Source organism: Dermacentor variabilis, chromosome 3 (genome assembly GCF_050947875.1).
Source record: "Dermacentor variabilis isolate Ectoservices chromosome 3, ASM5094787v1, whole genome shotgun sequence".
NCBI lineage: Eukaryota > Metazoa > Arthropoda > Arachnida > Ixodida > Ixodidae > Dermacentor > Dermacentor variabilis.
Genome location: NC_134570.1, coordinates 101,950,009 through 101,964,949, shown reverse-complemented (window position 1 = coordinate 101,964,949; position 14,941 = coordinate 101,950,009). Strand labels below are relative to the sequence as shown.

At 47.2% G+C, this 14,941-nt stretch overlaps 1 pseudogene; it reads right to left on the bottom strand.

The window, feature by feature from the left end:
- Positions 1-563: 563 nt before the first annotated feature.
- LOC142574638 (uncharacterized) overlaps positions 564-14,941 on the bottom strand; it is a 66,452-nt pseudogene continuing 52,074 nt past the window's right edge.

Sequence of the window (14,941 nt, the reverse complement as noted above, 5' to 3'; positions counted from 1 at the left end):
CTAAGTGCCTACGGCGATACAATGATGTGTTTATTCTACTACACGATTACGTTATAAGAATTCATGTTAATCATTTTAGAATAAAGGACACTATGCGAAACTGCGCTTTGCAAACTGACAAGCACATCAGCTCGCATGGCGAAACATAAAACAAAAGAATGGCAGGCGAGATGGTGTTGCTGCGACGGTCGCTTTTATTTCTCCCTTGCATCCATTATGGAAGATGACAGAATGTCGAAGTCGATGCACATAGCTTGTTTTTTCTTCAAATACGTCAGAGTTGGAATGTTTCTGCAGAGAAAAAAAATACAAGGAAGTACTGTTAGAAACCGCCTTCGCGTAAGTCAGAAAAACGTTCTTGTTATATAGCCTGACTGTCTTTATATTTTCTTTCTCTACTCCATGCAAAATTCTCTGCCGCCGATGGACAAGTCGGCGTCTTCATTCAGCGTCGCATATGAAAAATTACCATCTCTATAAAATGCAGGCTCTACTACCGCAATAAAATAAACTACAATAGACAACATTTGCGTATGTCTATAAACGCAAATGGACTGAAAGATCTACTTACACTTCTTCTTGCGGAGAAGGGCACCGTAGTGGTAGGGAGAGCCAAGGCCATAGCCGTAGTTCAGGCCGTAGCCGAGAAGACCGTGACCGTAGCCGTAGTGGCCGACGCCGTAACCAAGGGTTCCGACACCGTAGTTGTAGACTGGAGCGGCGTGGTAGGCAGCGACAGCGGGGGCAGCGTGGGCAACAGTGGCCACAGCTGGGGCGTGGTAGGTGGTAGCAACCTTGGTCACGGCTGGGGCAGCAGCGTAGGTGGCGACCGCTGGAGCCGTGGCATAAGTGGCGACAGCTGGAGCAGCAGCGTAGGTGGCGACTGGAGCAGCAGCATAGGTGGCAACAGCTGGAGCGGCGGCGTAAGTGGCGACTGGGGCACGGTATGTGGTAGCAACCCTGGTCACGGCTGGAGCAGCGGCAACAACTCGAGCAGCAGCGTAGGTGGCGACTGGAGCGTGGGCGACGGTGGCGACGGCAGGGGCAGCGTGAGCTACAGTGTGCACAGCTGGAGCGTAGCCGGCGTAGCCGAGACCATAGCCGTGTCCAAAACCACCATAGCCATAGCCGAGACCATAGCCGTGGCTAAGACCACCATAGCCGTAGCCGAGACCATAGCCGTGGCTAAGACCACCGTAGCCGTAGCCGAGACCATAGCCGTGGCCAAGGCCGTAGCCGGTGTAGCCAGCGAGAGCGCTGGTGGCAAGAGCCAAGAGGACGCAGGCACGGATCTGGAGAGTAATTCGCACTTTTCGTGAGATTGCGCTTTTATGTTAGGTTCAATGAGCACTTCATAGCTTTAGCTAGTAGAGGTTTGATATGCACTCGTTCATTTATGCATAATATTAATTCCTTGCCATATTGTAAGAAACACCTTATTCGTGGTCAGATCCTATATGCCATTTAACAACTAGCACCAAAACAGAAAATATTGAGCAGTGTTGTTTCGCGGAGACTGTATTTGAGAATTCAAAGGCACTCGGCACAGGAGAGCAAGCTTTGCGTTGAAGAACTTTGACGTTGTAACATCATAAGATATTACAGATATAAGATATAGCCCCTCGTTTAACCCCCTTTCTTCTCGTTTGACGTTGTAAGGCATTTATCAATTGGTACTCTGACACTTGTTGCGTGTCGTTACTTTAGCTGTAGTTCCTACTTGAAAGGTAGAGAGATGGTTGCGTTATCATTAATTTTGAAAGACGGTTAGCAATTGAAGCAATGAATAACCATATATGTTCGTGCAAATAAGGTTTGAAAATAGAGCGATCCGCGAAAATACGCGAACAGTATTTCATTTCTAAGCTTATCATCGTAAGTTGTGCTCTGCTAGCAAGGCAAGTCGGGTACAGAATTTCTTACCATGGTGACTTTAGAGCTGCTGTTCAGCCGACTGCTGAATGAGTGCTGTTCGTGCGCGCTTTTATACCAAAATTCCTTCTCTCTTGGAATTTAAAATTCCTTCTCTCCTGAACTACATTAGAAGTGGCAGTACAAGGAAAAAAAAAGAACGAAGAAACCAAGTCTGCAGTCCGTTTCTTATTCCCCCCATCTCTGCAAAGGAATTCAATCAGGAGTATGAGCTCACGGTACCAGCTGGACGAACAGTAATCAGGTATCACGCCTTATTCTCGATGAGGACGCTTGTGTGAAATTTTAAAAATGAAATGATGAAAAAAAATTGAGACCAGCCATACCACTCAACAACTCTAAATTTAAGGGTAAGGAGGCCTTGACGCAGTTGTGAACGGCCTATGTTTGGTCGACCATGTTTCATGCGAAGTAAGTGCTGAAATGAAACGAACAAAAATCAGTCGAACAAAAACGAACAAAAATAATTGTGCGTAGAAGGTTTCGACATGGCGGCATTGCAGAATCGGGAGATATACCATTTATTCGGAGAACAAGACCTGCATGCTAATTGTGCCACTCTTGCCCGAGATTCCTTTGTACGAGGATGGCATGTCATGCGCTTACGCCTTCTGCGGCATCAAACTCAAGGGATGGATGACCAATCACGCGCAAAGCCTGCAGAGAATTCGATAGAAGCTCGTGTTGTGGTGGACAGGTGATAAATTAAAGGAAGAGTTTTGTACGTCACGGAGAAGCCGCCGTTAAGTGACATACGAAAAACACCAACTTCAATGTTGGTTAAAGTGATGGCTGTAGCAAAAATGTACATCTTCAATGAGCTGAAGATTGTAACATCTGCCGGCGTTTGTGACATAGTGTGGGGAATCTATAGCTTGCACTGCCTCAGCTTGGATCTATGAAAAATTGTGGTGACAAAAATTTCCTTTAAATTTTTTGAAATATTGCCCTGAAAGTCATGCTTTAAGTGATCATCATCTGGATGTTAGAGGGCTGTAAATGGTTCAAAGCAGTAACATATATTGGGCTATGACGTAACAAGATATTATGTTCTATAAACTATACTCCATTGCTCTAGTCAGGCCGCATCGAGAGTGAACGATATTATTGTGATGTTATCACAAGTCCAAACTGATGGATTCTTTAGGAATGCTAACTCTTTTTATTTCTCGTAAATTTGCAAAGTTATGTCAAGAAGGAATAGTTATGCATTTTTTAATGTTAGCTCGAACTTTAAAGGTATACCATCGGTGCTAGTTAGGCCACCCATTTCTTTGAATGCTCGCAGTTTCAAGTGAAAGGAATTTAATATAGCTTTTTCTGATAAGAATCAGTTGAATATTCCAAGTTCCGATAGAGATGTATTCAATGTAGTTTTTTTTTCATATAACATATCTTGCATTATAGTATGTGCAAAACTGCATCAAGATAGCGCTTTTGTCGGTAGTAGCAGCTGCTTTTCAAACATTCTACGACAATATTGGTGACAGCAAATTTCAAGAAAAGAATTTGTCAATGAATACTGAACAATGTAAAAGTTAGAGTTAGAAACTGAAATTACTTCTCATTATATGTAAAAGCAAAAAAATTACCTCCCACTTATTTTACACAATATTGTGATCTGTTAAGCTTTGAAGTAGCTGAATGAATCGAGGCAAATGACAAGTCGACATGTCGACACATTATGTCGACCTTTCGACACATTATGCAAGGCAGTTGTGGTAGCGACTGTCCGAAAACAATATATGTTTTATAGTTATCTCCATAAACTACGGATCATCGAGCAATTAGTCTGGCAGCGAAAATTTTGCGTAGAGGTTGGTGTACACGGGACGGTACGTGTCGAAATGATGTGTTGAAACGCACTTCCGCATGGAATTAGAAAATATGACTTTGTTTAATGTTCACTTCAACTCACGTGGGGAATAAAGATTGTTTCATAATAACTGAATCAAAAGCAAGGTTTACTTAGGAGAATATAAAAGCGATAATGATGGCGTCCGTTTAGCATAAAGAAATCTGAGTAATATTTGTGCCGTGGTGGACATTTTTACATTGGCTTCGTCAGTAAACATGGACGTGCTGTTGTTTCATGTCTACATTATAGATTTTTACTTGAAAGCATATTCTACGAGACTATACTAAAACTAGGCTACCGTCCATCAACATTTTGTTTTTATTTCATAGAGGCTCTTGTCGTGCAGAGCTAAGCCTGTTAATTTCGTTTTTCTTGGGCGACGTACTCCTTTGCTTTCTCTCGTGTCTCAGATATCATTCAAATATCAGATCCGTGGCATTGTATTCACGAACTTCCTTTCACGTAACCTTTATTTCGAGGATGTCAGTTAATTGGGGGTGATGACCAGTGGATGCTATATTTGTTAAACATAGCCCATTATTATGCATGGACATCTAGCCACAAGGGTCAATCAAAAACGACAGATCAGGACACAGAACAATCAATTAGAAACGTCAGAACTCGGTATTCTGTGGTGACTGGTCACTTTGTGATGAGGTTGTTTAAAACAAACGCTGTAGGACGGGTGATTGCAAGTCAACACCAGACATTTTACAGGTAAGAGGGCGGGGGTGCAGTTTTCGCAAGGAAACTGATATTGAATAATGAAAGTCTTCTTCCGGAAACCCCGCAACGGTAAACACAGATAAAGAATGCTCATGAGAGAAAGCTTAAGTGAAACAGACTACAAGCTTGGCACACAGCACGACAACATTGCACACTGTTTATTGGTGCTGTTTTCAGAAAAAGTTCGTGATTACTTGTTAGCATGGTCACGAGTTACCCACAATCATGAATAAATCAATTAAACATGAATATACATAATTTTGAAGCCCTTTGTTAGTGTCGGGAAGGAGGTATCAAGCCTACAAGCAGGCCTCTAAAGACTATCGGGACCTAGTTAAAGATCGGGAGAGCATGAAATAGTCTTGTAGGCACTTACATCAGTCGAACTTTACTAAGCTGACTAAACTATCGAAAGTGACGAACATGTGTATAATAACATACGCACAAAATTATAACATTGAAGAACAAAGAAAGCAGTAATACGAACCAAAACTGCAAAGTAATTAAAAATCTTGTCGGTGCTTGCTCAGGGTTCACCGGCCACTGAACACAACGTGTTTGATCTAAAACGGTTTTAGAACCCATCGATTGCTACCTCAATTCTTCTATAGCGATCTGCTTAAAAGCCGCTTCCAACTAATTTAGTATGATGTGCAGTTTCGTGCCTCCAACAATTTTGGTTTCATGCTCTGTGTGGCCGAAAAAGATGTAATCACCATCATAGTCAGCATGTTGCGCAACACTATGGCGAATTCTTCACCCCTTAAAAACAAAGGTTTCAGCGCTCAGCAGACGAGGACGAAGTAAGATACAAGCAACATATACCGGCGCCAGTTTACAACCGTTTATTCACTAGAAACCATGCAAGTTTATACATCAAACCTAAGAGCAATGTAATCACAGTACAGATGAACTAACAGTGTTGATGGAGGCTAATACAGCTCGTAAGCCAGTAATGTGAACTAGCATGTCCGTTACATCGGAAGCAAGCGGAAATTTCAGGTGCAATTCGAGTACCCAACCAAATGAGTCAACCGCACGTTCAAATCGTTGCGGCCGTTACACGCTATCACTTGTGAATGACACTTCTTTTACGCTTAATGCTAAATACAGCATGCTGACACACCTATTTGCTGCTCTTTTTTAGTAATGAATTCTCGATTATCTCCCTTTCAGTGCGGTTTCTTGCCTGCGGTGCGTCAGTCAGTCAGTCAAGAACTTTATTGAAGTCCTGAGGAGTTTCAATACGTTGGAGATCCCATGCGGGAAACCCGTGCGGCCGAAACCGTAGGCGACGCCCTAGTCGTGATGGGAACGTGGCGATGCTCCGCCAGTTGTTGGGCCCTCTGGACTGCCTTGAGTTGGAATTTGAGGTTCGGGCTTTTGAGGGCTCACTGGAGAGTGGGCCCATTGGTAACGCGGTACATTGCCATAGCACGTGCGAGAGCGAGCAATAAAGGTCTGGGCGGTCTGGGCAATTTGCCGGGATTTCTGTCTTGTAGTGGCTTAGTAGGCCTCGTGACGGATACGAGTCCGTTTGTAGCGTTCGAGTTTAGCGTGCGGGACCGGTAATTTGGTTCTGCCTTTTCGATAGTGTGAGGCGATTTCTTGGTAGGTGAGTAACGGGTCATTAAACTGAATGTCCAGGCCCTCGGAGGCCGTGGGACCGTCGCGGCGGGCAAGTTCTCGTGCACGGTCGTGGGCCGTTTCATTGAGGTTAGCTTTTTACGGGTGAATATCTTTCCCCATGTAAGCGGGGAACCAGGAGAGGCAGCGTTTGCTCTCTTTTGAGCTCGCTAGTAATATACGCGCTACTTCTTTAGATACGTTGCCGCATTCGTATGCCCGAATTGCGGCACGTGAGTCCGTGAAGACATGAGTAAATGTGGGGCCAGCCATGGCGAAGGCTACGGCTATTTGTTCTGTTTTAGCGCTGGAGTTCGTTTTAACCAATGCGGATGATTGTAGCCTTCCATTGCAGTCCACGACTGCTATTGCGAAAGTGAATGTGTTGCCGTACTGGGCCGCGTCCACAAATGTGGTGACTTCACGATCCGCGTCGATGCGTTCGAGTATCGCGCGGGCGCGGGCCAGGCGCCTCACGTTGTGTTGTGTGTGGATGTTTCTGGGAAACGGTGACATTTTGTAGTTGTCTCTAATTTCGCTCGGTAGGGTAACGGCGTGCTCGAGATAGGGAGAAGGGGAGACACTGGCTTCATTCAGTATTAGCCTACCGGCTTTGGACGAGGATAGGCGGAGTATTTGCGCCATAGTCTCAGCCTCGATCACTTCGTCGATGTTGTTGTGAATGCCTAGCTGATCAACCTTTGCCTTACTTGGTCTTTGTGGAAGGCCCAATATTTGTTTGATTATCTTGCGCATTAGTGTCTTTAGTTTCGTCTTTTCTATTTCCGTCTAGTTGTGGGGAGAGGCGACGTAATTTATGTGGCTCATAAGGAACGCGTGGTATACGGGCAGAAGGTTATCTTCGCAGAGACCCTTCCTGCGCACCGAGACTCTGTGGACGAGTCTGATCATGTTTTCAGTTTTGGCGGTTAAGTGTTTGATCGTGTGTCCGTGGCATCCGGTGGCTTCGATTAGGAGCCCAAGAATGCGCATGTGGTTGACTCGCGGAATCTGTTGTCCGTCGCTTGTGTGTAGTGCGATCGGAAGTTCGTCTAGAGGAGTTAGGTAGCGGACTCCTTGGCAAGACTTACGAAATAGTAAGAGTTCCGATTTCTTGGAGGATAGTTTCGTTCCTGTGTGAAGTAGGTACTCTTCCGTGACATCTAAGGCAGGGTGTAATGCCTGCTCCACGTCTGCCAGGGAGCCTCCCGGGCTCCAGATCGTAATGTCATCTGCGTATAGAGCGCAGTTTACGTTTGGGATGTTTCGTAGTTTGTCGACGAGTCCCTTCATCACTATATTAAATAGTAATGGAGAGATGATTGAGCCTTGCGGTGTTACGACGTAGCCCGGCGTGTAGGCGTAGAGCTTAACTTGTGAGACTCGCAGTTGGGCTTCTCTGTCTTTTATGAAAGAGCGTACGTACTCCTGAAATCTCTTGCCGAAGCCGCGGCCTGCCACAGACTCCAGTACGAAGCGGTGCGAGACGGTGTCGAACGCTTTCGTAAGATCGAGGGCGAGGATGCCTCGAATGTCTCTTGTTGAACGTCGAAGATCTGTCGCTTCAGCAGCAACATGACATCTTGGGTGGATAGGTGGGGTCGAAACCCTACCATGTTGTGTGGTAGGAGTTCATGTTCCTCAACGCAGCGTGATACTCCATTTTGAATTATGTGCTCGGCTACTCACAAACGCATCAAGTAAGGGAGATGGGGCGCAAATTGTCGAGGTTAAGGGGTCTTCCGGGTTTTTGGATGGGGACCACCGTGGCAGTAAGCCATTGCGTTGGTACCTCTCCTGTTTCCCACACGTGGTCCATGTCTTTCGTTAGTAATGTAATGGCTTGGCCGTCTAAGTTAGGTAGCATTCGGTTGGTTACCCCGTCGGGTCCTGAAGCCGATCTGCTGTTTAGGTTGTGCAGCGCCTCTCGGACTTCTGCTTCCGTGAAGGCAGCGTCTAATTCGGGAGTGGTTTCGCACTTTATGCTCGGGTAATCGTTGGGGTGAGCGTGTCCTAGCGGAAGGTATCATTTTGCAATTTCTTCCATGACATTTATTTTTCTTCCATTGGCACGCGCATATTTCCCAAAACCAGCAATAATATGCGGTCACGATTTCTAGATATGTGAATGACTACCTCGGGCTTTATATTCTAACTGAGACTAGACGATGTTGTGGCAAAAATAACTGGCACCTTCTTGAAAGAGTTTGGGGGACTAGATTTCACTTCGGAATTGCCAAACGATAACTCAATTCAAATTTTGGTACTTAAGCTTAGTTTCACGAAAGCCCGCGTGTACGTGATGTATACCCCAAGGCCTGAGAAAAGCCTTCTACCATATGAAAGCGCATATTCTTAACTGATCAAGAAGGAAATAACAAACGCATGTTCATCATTTCTGAAGCCTTGTGAGAGCAATCTTGGTATAGGTTTTAGTAATAAGATTATACGACGGAAGGCACTCGATTTCCTGCGGCTAGTATTACGGGTGTCTGCGAAAGCCTCCTACAGAAATTAAACAGTCAAAGAAAAGAAAATGAACAAGCAAGTAATTCAGTACGTAAATCAACTGTCACACGATATAAAGAAGGTAGCCGCCAGGTACCATGTGCGCATTGTGTTTTCCGTTCCACGGAAACTGGTCAAGATTAGACCTGTGGTGGCGAATAAGCTGCCGATCACATGCTCCAAGCACGTCATATGCTACACCGATTGTGTTAGGGATGTCGTTTACAATACCGCCCTAAAATGTGGCAAGGTTCATATAAGACTAATGGCACGATGCTTCATCGATCGAGTGAGGGCACCGATGGCCGTCAACGTCAATAAAGGCGGGCATTTGGCAGACCAAGGCAAGCGCTTCGGTTGTATGCCGCTCCTGGACAAAACGATCTTTCTGAGGACAGGAAAAAAAACGCACTGAAAAGGATACAATAGAGGCTTTGTTAATAAAAAGAGCAGATATTAAACGTGTTAGGGTGCTGTCACTAGCATTAGGTGACATAGAAATGTCATTCATAAATGATAGCCTGTAATCGCCGCAAAGATTAGAACGTGCAGTGGATACTCGGATTACGCCTGCAATGCCCGCGTGCTCGTATGTACCGGCCATGATAATTCAGTTCAAATCCGTGGCTTGCGAGCAGTGTTAGCTTCTATCACCCGTGTTAGGTTATCTCTACTGTGATTACATTGAAGTTGGGTTTCAGGCACGCATAACGTTGCGTGGTTTCTGGCGAATAAATAGTTCAAAGTAGGCTCCCGTGTATTTAGTTTGTGCCTCACTTCGTCCTCGTCATCTTAGCGCCGTAACCTTTGTACTTAAATCATGAGCCAACTTGCTTGGCATCAAGTTTCCGTAAATCTGAACCTTAACCGCTTCTAATGTGGAATTCATCGGAACGCTCGTCTTATAGTAACCCAAACCATTGTAGTGGCCGCCGTCGTCCCACTCTTCACGGCCTTGAGCCGTCATGCCACTGATCCTGCCATCTGACAACTAAGAATATGCTGAGTGCTTGGCGGGCTTGGCGCCGTCGTCATCCTTTAGTTATCCAGCCGTGGTCGGGCCGACATTCTCGTAGTTGCAATCATTGTCTCTTTGGAGACCAAAGCACCCTCTGCTCACGAAATGACAATGATTGTATACATTCATTCTCGTAGAGTACGCAAAGTAATTTGATTGTGGAAGTTCCTAGAGCGTGAGAGAGAAAAAGAAGATGTTACAGTACGAGGTCACCCACGGCATTGTCAGCAGCAAGTTTCTCAAGCGGCGGCGATTTTATTCAGCAAATCTATCCGGCAGGCTACGTCTTGTAGCTTAGTTTGGGACTATATTTAAAGGTATTGTATTACAAGTAACAAAGTGGGGTCGGTCTCCTGCTTTTCTGTATAAGATGACGCTGAGGGGCTTATTTTCTTTTCTCGTAGTTTTTCCGGATTTTCAGGTATTTATAAGGGCTGCACCTTATTTGATATTACCTGCGAATTTGTAAATCACTTAGCCACTTGAGGATTCTCTTCACTGAATACTTTTTTAATCTACTCAGTCAAGCACCTAACTGTACCTATTAAATAGGCGATCTGACCAATGTAATAGGCCAGTGATAATAGTGTCAAAGCGCCTCACAAACACACAAACACCAGTAATAAGCGAAACATATGTTCGGCGTAAACGAATAGTAAATAAAAAGTGCCTAAAAAGGGCAATTTCTTCACATAATCAAAGCCGCAAAGCAAGGTTTCTACGCAAAGAGCGAACGAGATCGCTGTGGCTAAATAACCTCGAGTTTGTGGCAATGAAGCAGTTCTACGCTTCTCCAGTGAGCTTATCTCACCGCAAGGCTAGGTTGACGTGTACAGAATGTTGCCATTGAAAGCTAGCAGTGGGCGTAATTGTAGCGTGCATTGTTTTCTTCAATGTCACAGGAATAAACAGCAACAATGAAGCGAAGCAGGCCGACAATTTCCGCGTAGATTTGCTGCTTGATTTGCGCCGGTAAATTTATCAGACAAGGAATACAGAAGCGCAAACTTCCTTTGGCTCTTTCGTCGGACGTTCTCGTAGAGCATTTCTTCTCCAACTCTAGGAGCAGGACCGCGCATAGATCGAGAACCTACTTATATAGAATATATTAATATTCCTTCGGATCTAAGGTACCAATACCACGATATCGTTATGGGATATCCTTACTGGAGGATTCCAGATTAATTTTGCCCAACTGGGAAACATTAAGTGATATATATATATATATAAATCAACGGCGCGTTTGCTTTTTGTCCTCGTAAAAAGTATTGCGCCATGGCAATAGTCCAACCCTGGGCCTCAAGCTCAGCAGCGCAACGCCTTAAACACTCAGGCTACTACGGCACGTGTGACTTATGCAGTCATATGCAGTAACTCTACAGATGTGACTTTTTTATTAATTACTCAAAAAAAGCGACAACTGCTACGTCAATGTTAGGCATTGTATTAAACACGTACCTCCATGCAGGCTATTATTCTATTAAAGGGTAACTGCATTTAGTTTTCTGATAGATCGGTCGAGTTGTCCCAGAGTAAACTGAGCCGATCGCTAAGTCATTGCAAACCGCGTTCGCGAAAGTCACGTGGGTGGACAAGTGTGGTGCTCTGCGTCTTTTCAACTTCGCGTGCAGGCAGGCTGTGATGTGTGGTGCGCGACATGGTGCGGTGATCGGGACGGTCAGGAGCAGACGACAAGGAGAGTTCGCGCGCCGAGGCAAATTCCGTGCTGGAAGGTGAAAAACGACAACGCTGAAGAGCGTCCGGCACGGGAACGCGCGGCGCAAGAAAAACAACTAAAAGAAGAAAAGCAAACCAATTAGGTAGAACCACGGAGCATCAGGCAGCCAATCGGAGAATGCCTAATCGACCAGAAAGAAGAAAAACCATGGTGCGCTGGCAGAAGAGGGAGACACAGAGGAGACGCAGGGGAGACGCCAGGAGAGTTCCAGGAAGCGACGGCAGGAAGAGGTCGACCACCGGAGCGGGCGTTGAAGACGGGCCGTCGGGTTCCGGACCCGAGCCACCAGGACTTCACCCGACCGGGGCCTCCTGCCAACCTGTTCCTGTGCGTAGCCCTTCTACGAGCGTGCCGCCAGCTCCTCAAGGCCGGTGAGCTTCTGTGCTCGTGGGTACGACGAGAACTGTCGGGCTACGGGCCCGAGTTCTACGCCAGCTGCCCAGACAGAACGCCGCCCCCGTCTGTCGTGCCGCCGGCTGCCCGAGACCGGCGTCCGAGCTTCTGTGCCCGTGGGCAGGACAAGAGCAGTCGGGCTGCGGGCCCGAGCTCTACACCCAGCTGCCCGGCCAGAACGCCGCCGCTGTCTGCTCGTGCCACCAAGCCACCGGTCAACCAACTTAGACCTCGACCTTTTATGAGACCGGCGCCACTCCTTTCACCAGCTTGTCGCAGCGTCGAAGCTTCGAGACTGTTATGTGTTACTGCCGTCATGGCAAGCCCGGACTCGCGCACTACTTAGCTCTATACTAGCCCCAAATGTGTGTGTTGACGTCTATTTGAGTGTTTCTTTTATGTTTTCTGTTCTCTTCTATTTATTTTTTAGCCTTCTTTAGTTCCATTAAACGTTTGTGTGTGTGTTCGAAACGAACGCCTTTGTCCTCAATTGGGTTCTCGGAGGCTCCGCCTAAGAGAACCATCAGAACCTTTTTAGTACACGAACCTTTGTCCCCATATTAGGGTCATCACAAATTGGCGTCCGCGACAGGACAAAGCCGTTCGTTTGGATTTTTTTTCTAAAGGCTAGGAACTATGGCTGCTAGCACACAAGATCTGTTAGCCCTAGCCGAACGCATGGGGCTAGAAGGTGTAGAGTTGAGGGAATGGTTAGATGAGCAGGAAGCGCGGGCGCGAGAAGAGCGCGCAGCCGAACGCAAGGCTAGGAGGGAGGAACTTGCATTGGAGGAGAAGAATTTACAATTGCGGCTAAAAGTCGCAGAGGCTGAAGGCGCATATTTGGGCAAGAAACAGCCAGAAATGAGTTTGTTTGACTTAGTCACCGTGGCCCAGCGATTGGGTTTACATGGGGCAGACTTGAGCAAGTGGGTACATGACAGATGGTTGCTAATATGCGAGAAAGCTCAGAGGGAGCGTGACAGGCGAATGGCAGAACAGGCAGCTGAGAGGGAACGCCTGATGGAAGAGATTCACAGGGTGCGCGGTCGCATCAAGGCACTCGCGGATGCTTGCTCCGAAGGGACGAGGTCCATTGTTGAGGAAGCAGCACAGCAGTGCAGGGGCGACCCGAAGATTCAATCCGACATGATTTCGGGCCTTGGCGAGAGAAAAGTGTCTCGAGGAGAGACACCTTGTAATGATGCCATTGTAGGCATAGATACTGATGCTTGCTCACGAAGCAGGGAGCATATCGCTTCCGTATCTCAACCGGTGCTGCGCGAGCCTAGCGTAGGCAATCACTGGCTCGTACATGGTTCCGAGTCGCCGTGCATGGGCCTGGTAGAGAAAGTTAGAACTAAGAACCTCCTTCAGGCTAAATATAATACGTCGGAGTGTTTGCGCCAGGGTCAAGATGGACCTGAAGATATCAGGGCTCCTGAGAAACCAGGTTTGGTTTCAATAAAAAGTATTGAGTTGCCCTTACTTCGTTCCTTGAATTCAACAAAGGCAACTGCTTGTGACCCTATGTGCACTTGGGATGGCTCAGGCACGTGTACCCCGCCAACTTATGGATTTAAGTACCCAGAACAGCCTTTGTGTTTTCATGCACTCGTGTGTGGTTCGACCATTGGCACTGAAGCGGCAACCACGCATTACAATGTTCACTACCTTAGAACGCAGGCAGTGACTTGGTCGATGCCATGCAAAGACATGAGTGCCTGGAGCGTTATGGCCACGGACGGGCCAGTGTACTCTAAACGAGGAGATACATGTCTAGTCCGCTTGATGTGGAAAAGGATCACCTAAAGGAGCCGATGGTTCGCTTATGGCTTTTCTCGGACTTGTGACCTCGGACATGATGACATTGGACTTTATTGTTTTTTTCTCCTATAGGGTATTATGATAGCCTTTGACGCTACCATTTATTTTTCACTTGCTGGGCATTCTTTGAAATAGGGTTTTCCTTCAATGTCTTTGATCTGTGTGCTCAGTGAACTGTACAATGAGTTCTTGTGAACGGACCATGACTGTAGCGTTTCGAGCATGTCTGAACTATGTCGCGCACTGAGCGGCAGTTTTTCTTCTGAAAAACTTGTTCAAGAAAGGGGCTTATGTGATGTGTGGTGCGCAACATGGTGCGGTGATCGGGACGGTCAGGAGCAGACGACAAGGAGAGTGCGCGCGCCGAGGCAAATTCCGTGCTGGAAGGTGAAAAACGACAACGCCGAAGAGCGTCCGGCTCGTGAACGCGCGGCGCAAGAAAAACAACTAAAAGAAGAAAAGCAAACCAATTAGGTAGAACCACGGGGCATCAGACAGCCAATCGGAGCATGCCTAATCGGCCAGAAAGAAGAAAAACAGTGGTGCGCTGGCAGAAGGGGGAGACGCAGAGGAGACGCAGTGGAGACGCCAGGAGAGTTCCAAGAAGCGACGGCAGGAGGAGGTCAACCACCGGAGCGGGCGTTGAAGACGGGCCGTCGGGTTACGGACCCGAGCCACCAGGACTTCACCCGACCGGGGCCTCCTGCCAACCTGTTCCTGTGCGTCGCCCGTCTACCCGAGCAAGCCGCCAGCTCCTCAAGGCCGGTGAGCTTCTGTGCTCGTGGGTACGACGAGAACAGTCGGGCTACGGGCCCGAGTTCTACGCCAGCTGTCATGCAAGAACGCCGCCCCCGTCTGTCGTGCCGCCGGCTGCCCGAGGCCGGCGTCCGAGCTTCTGTGCCCGTGGGCAGGGCAAGAGCAGTCGGGCTACGGGCCCGAGCTCTACACCCAGCTGCCCGGCCAGAACGCCGCCGCCGTCTGCTCGTGCCACCAAGCCGCCGGTCAACCAACTTAGACCTCGACCTTTGGTGAGACCGGCGCCACTCCTTTCACCAGTTTGTCGCAGCGTCGAAGCTTCGAGACTGTTATGTGTCACTGCCGTCGTGGCAAGCCCGGACTCGTGCACTACATAGCTCCATACTAGCCCCAAATGAGTGTCTTGACGTCTATTTGATTGTTTCCTTTATGCTTTATATTTTCTTCTTTTTATTTTTTAGCCTTCATTAGTTCCATTAAACGTTTGTGTGTGTGTTCGGAACGCACGGCTTTCTCCTCAATTGGGTTCTCGGAGGCTCCACCTAAGAGAACCATCAGAACC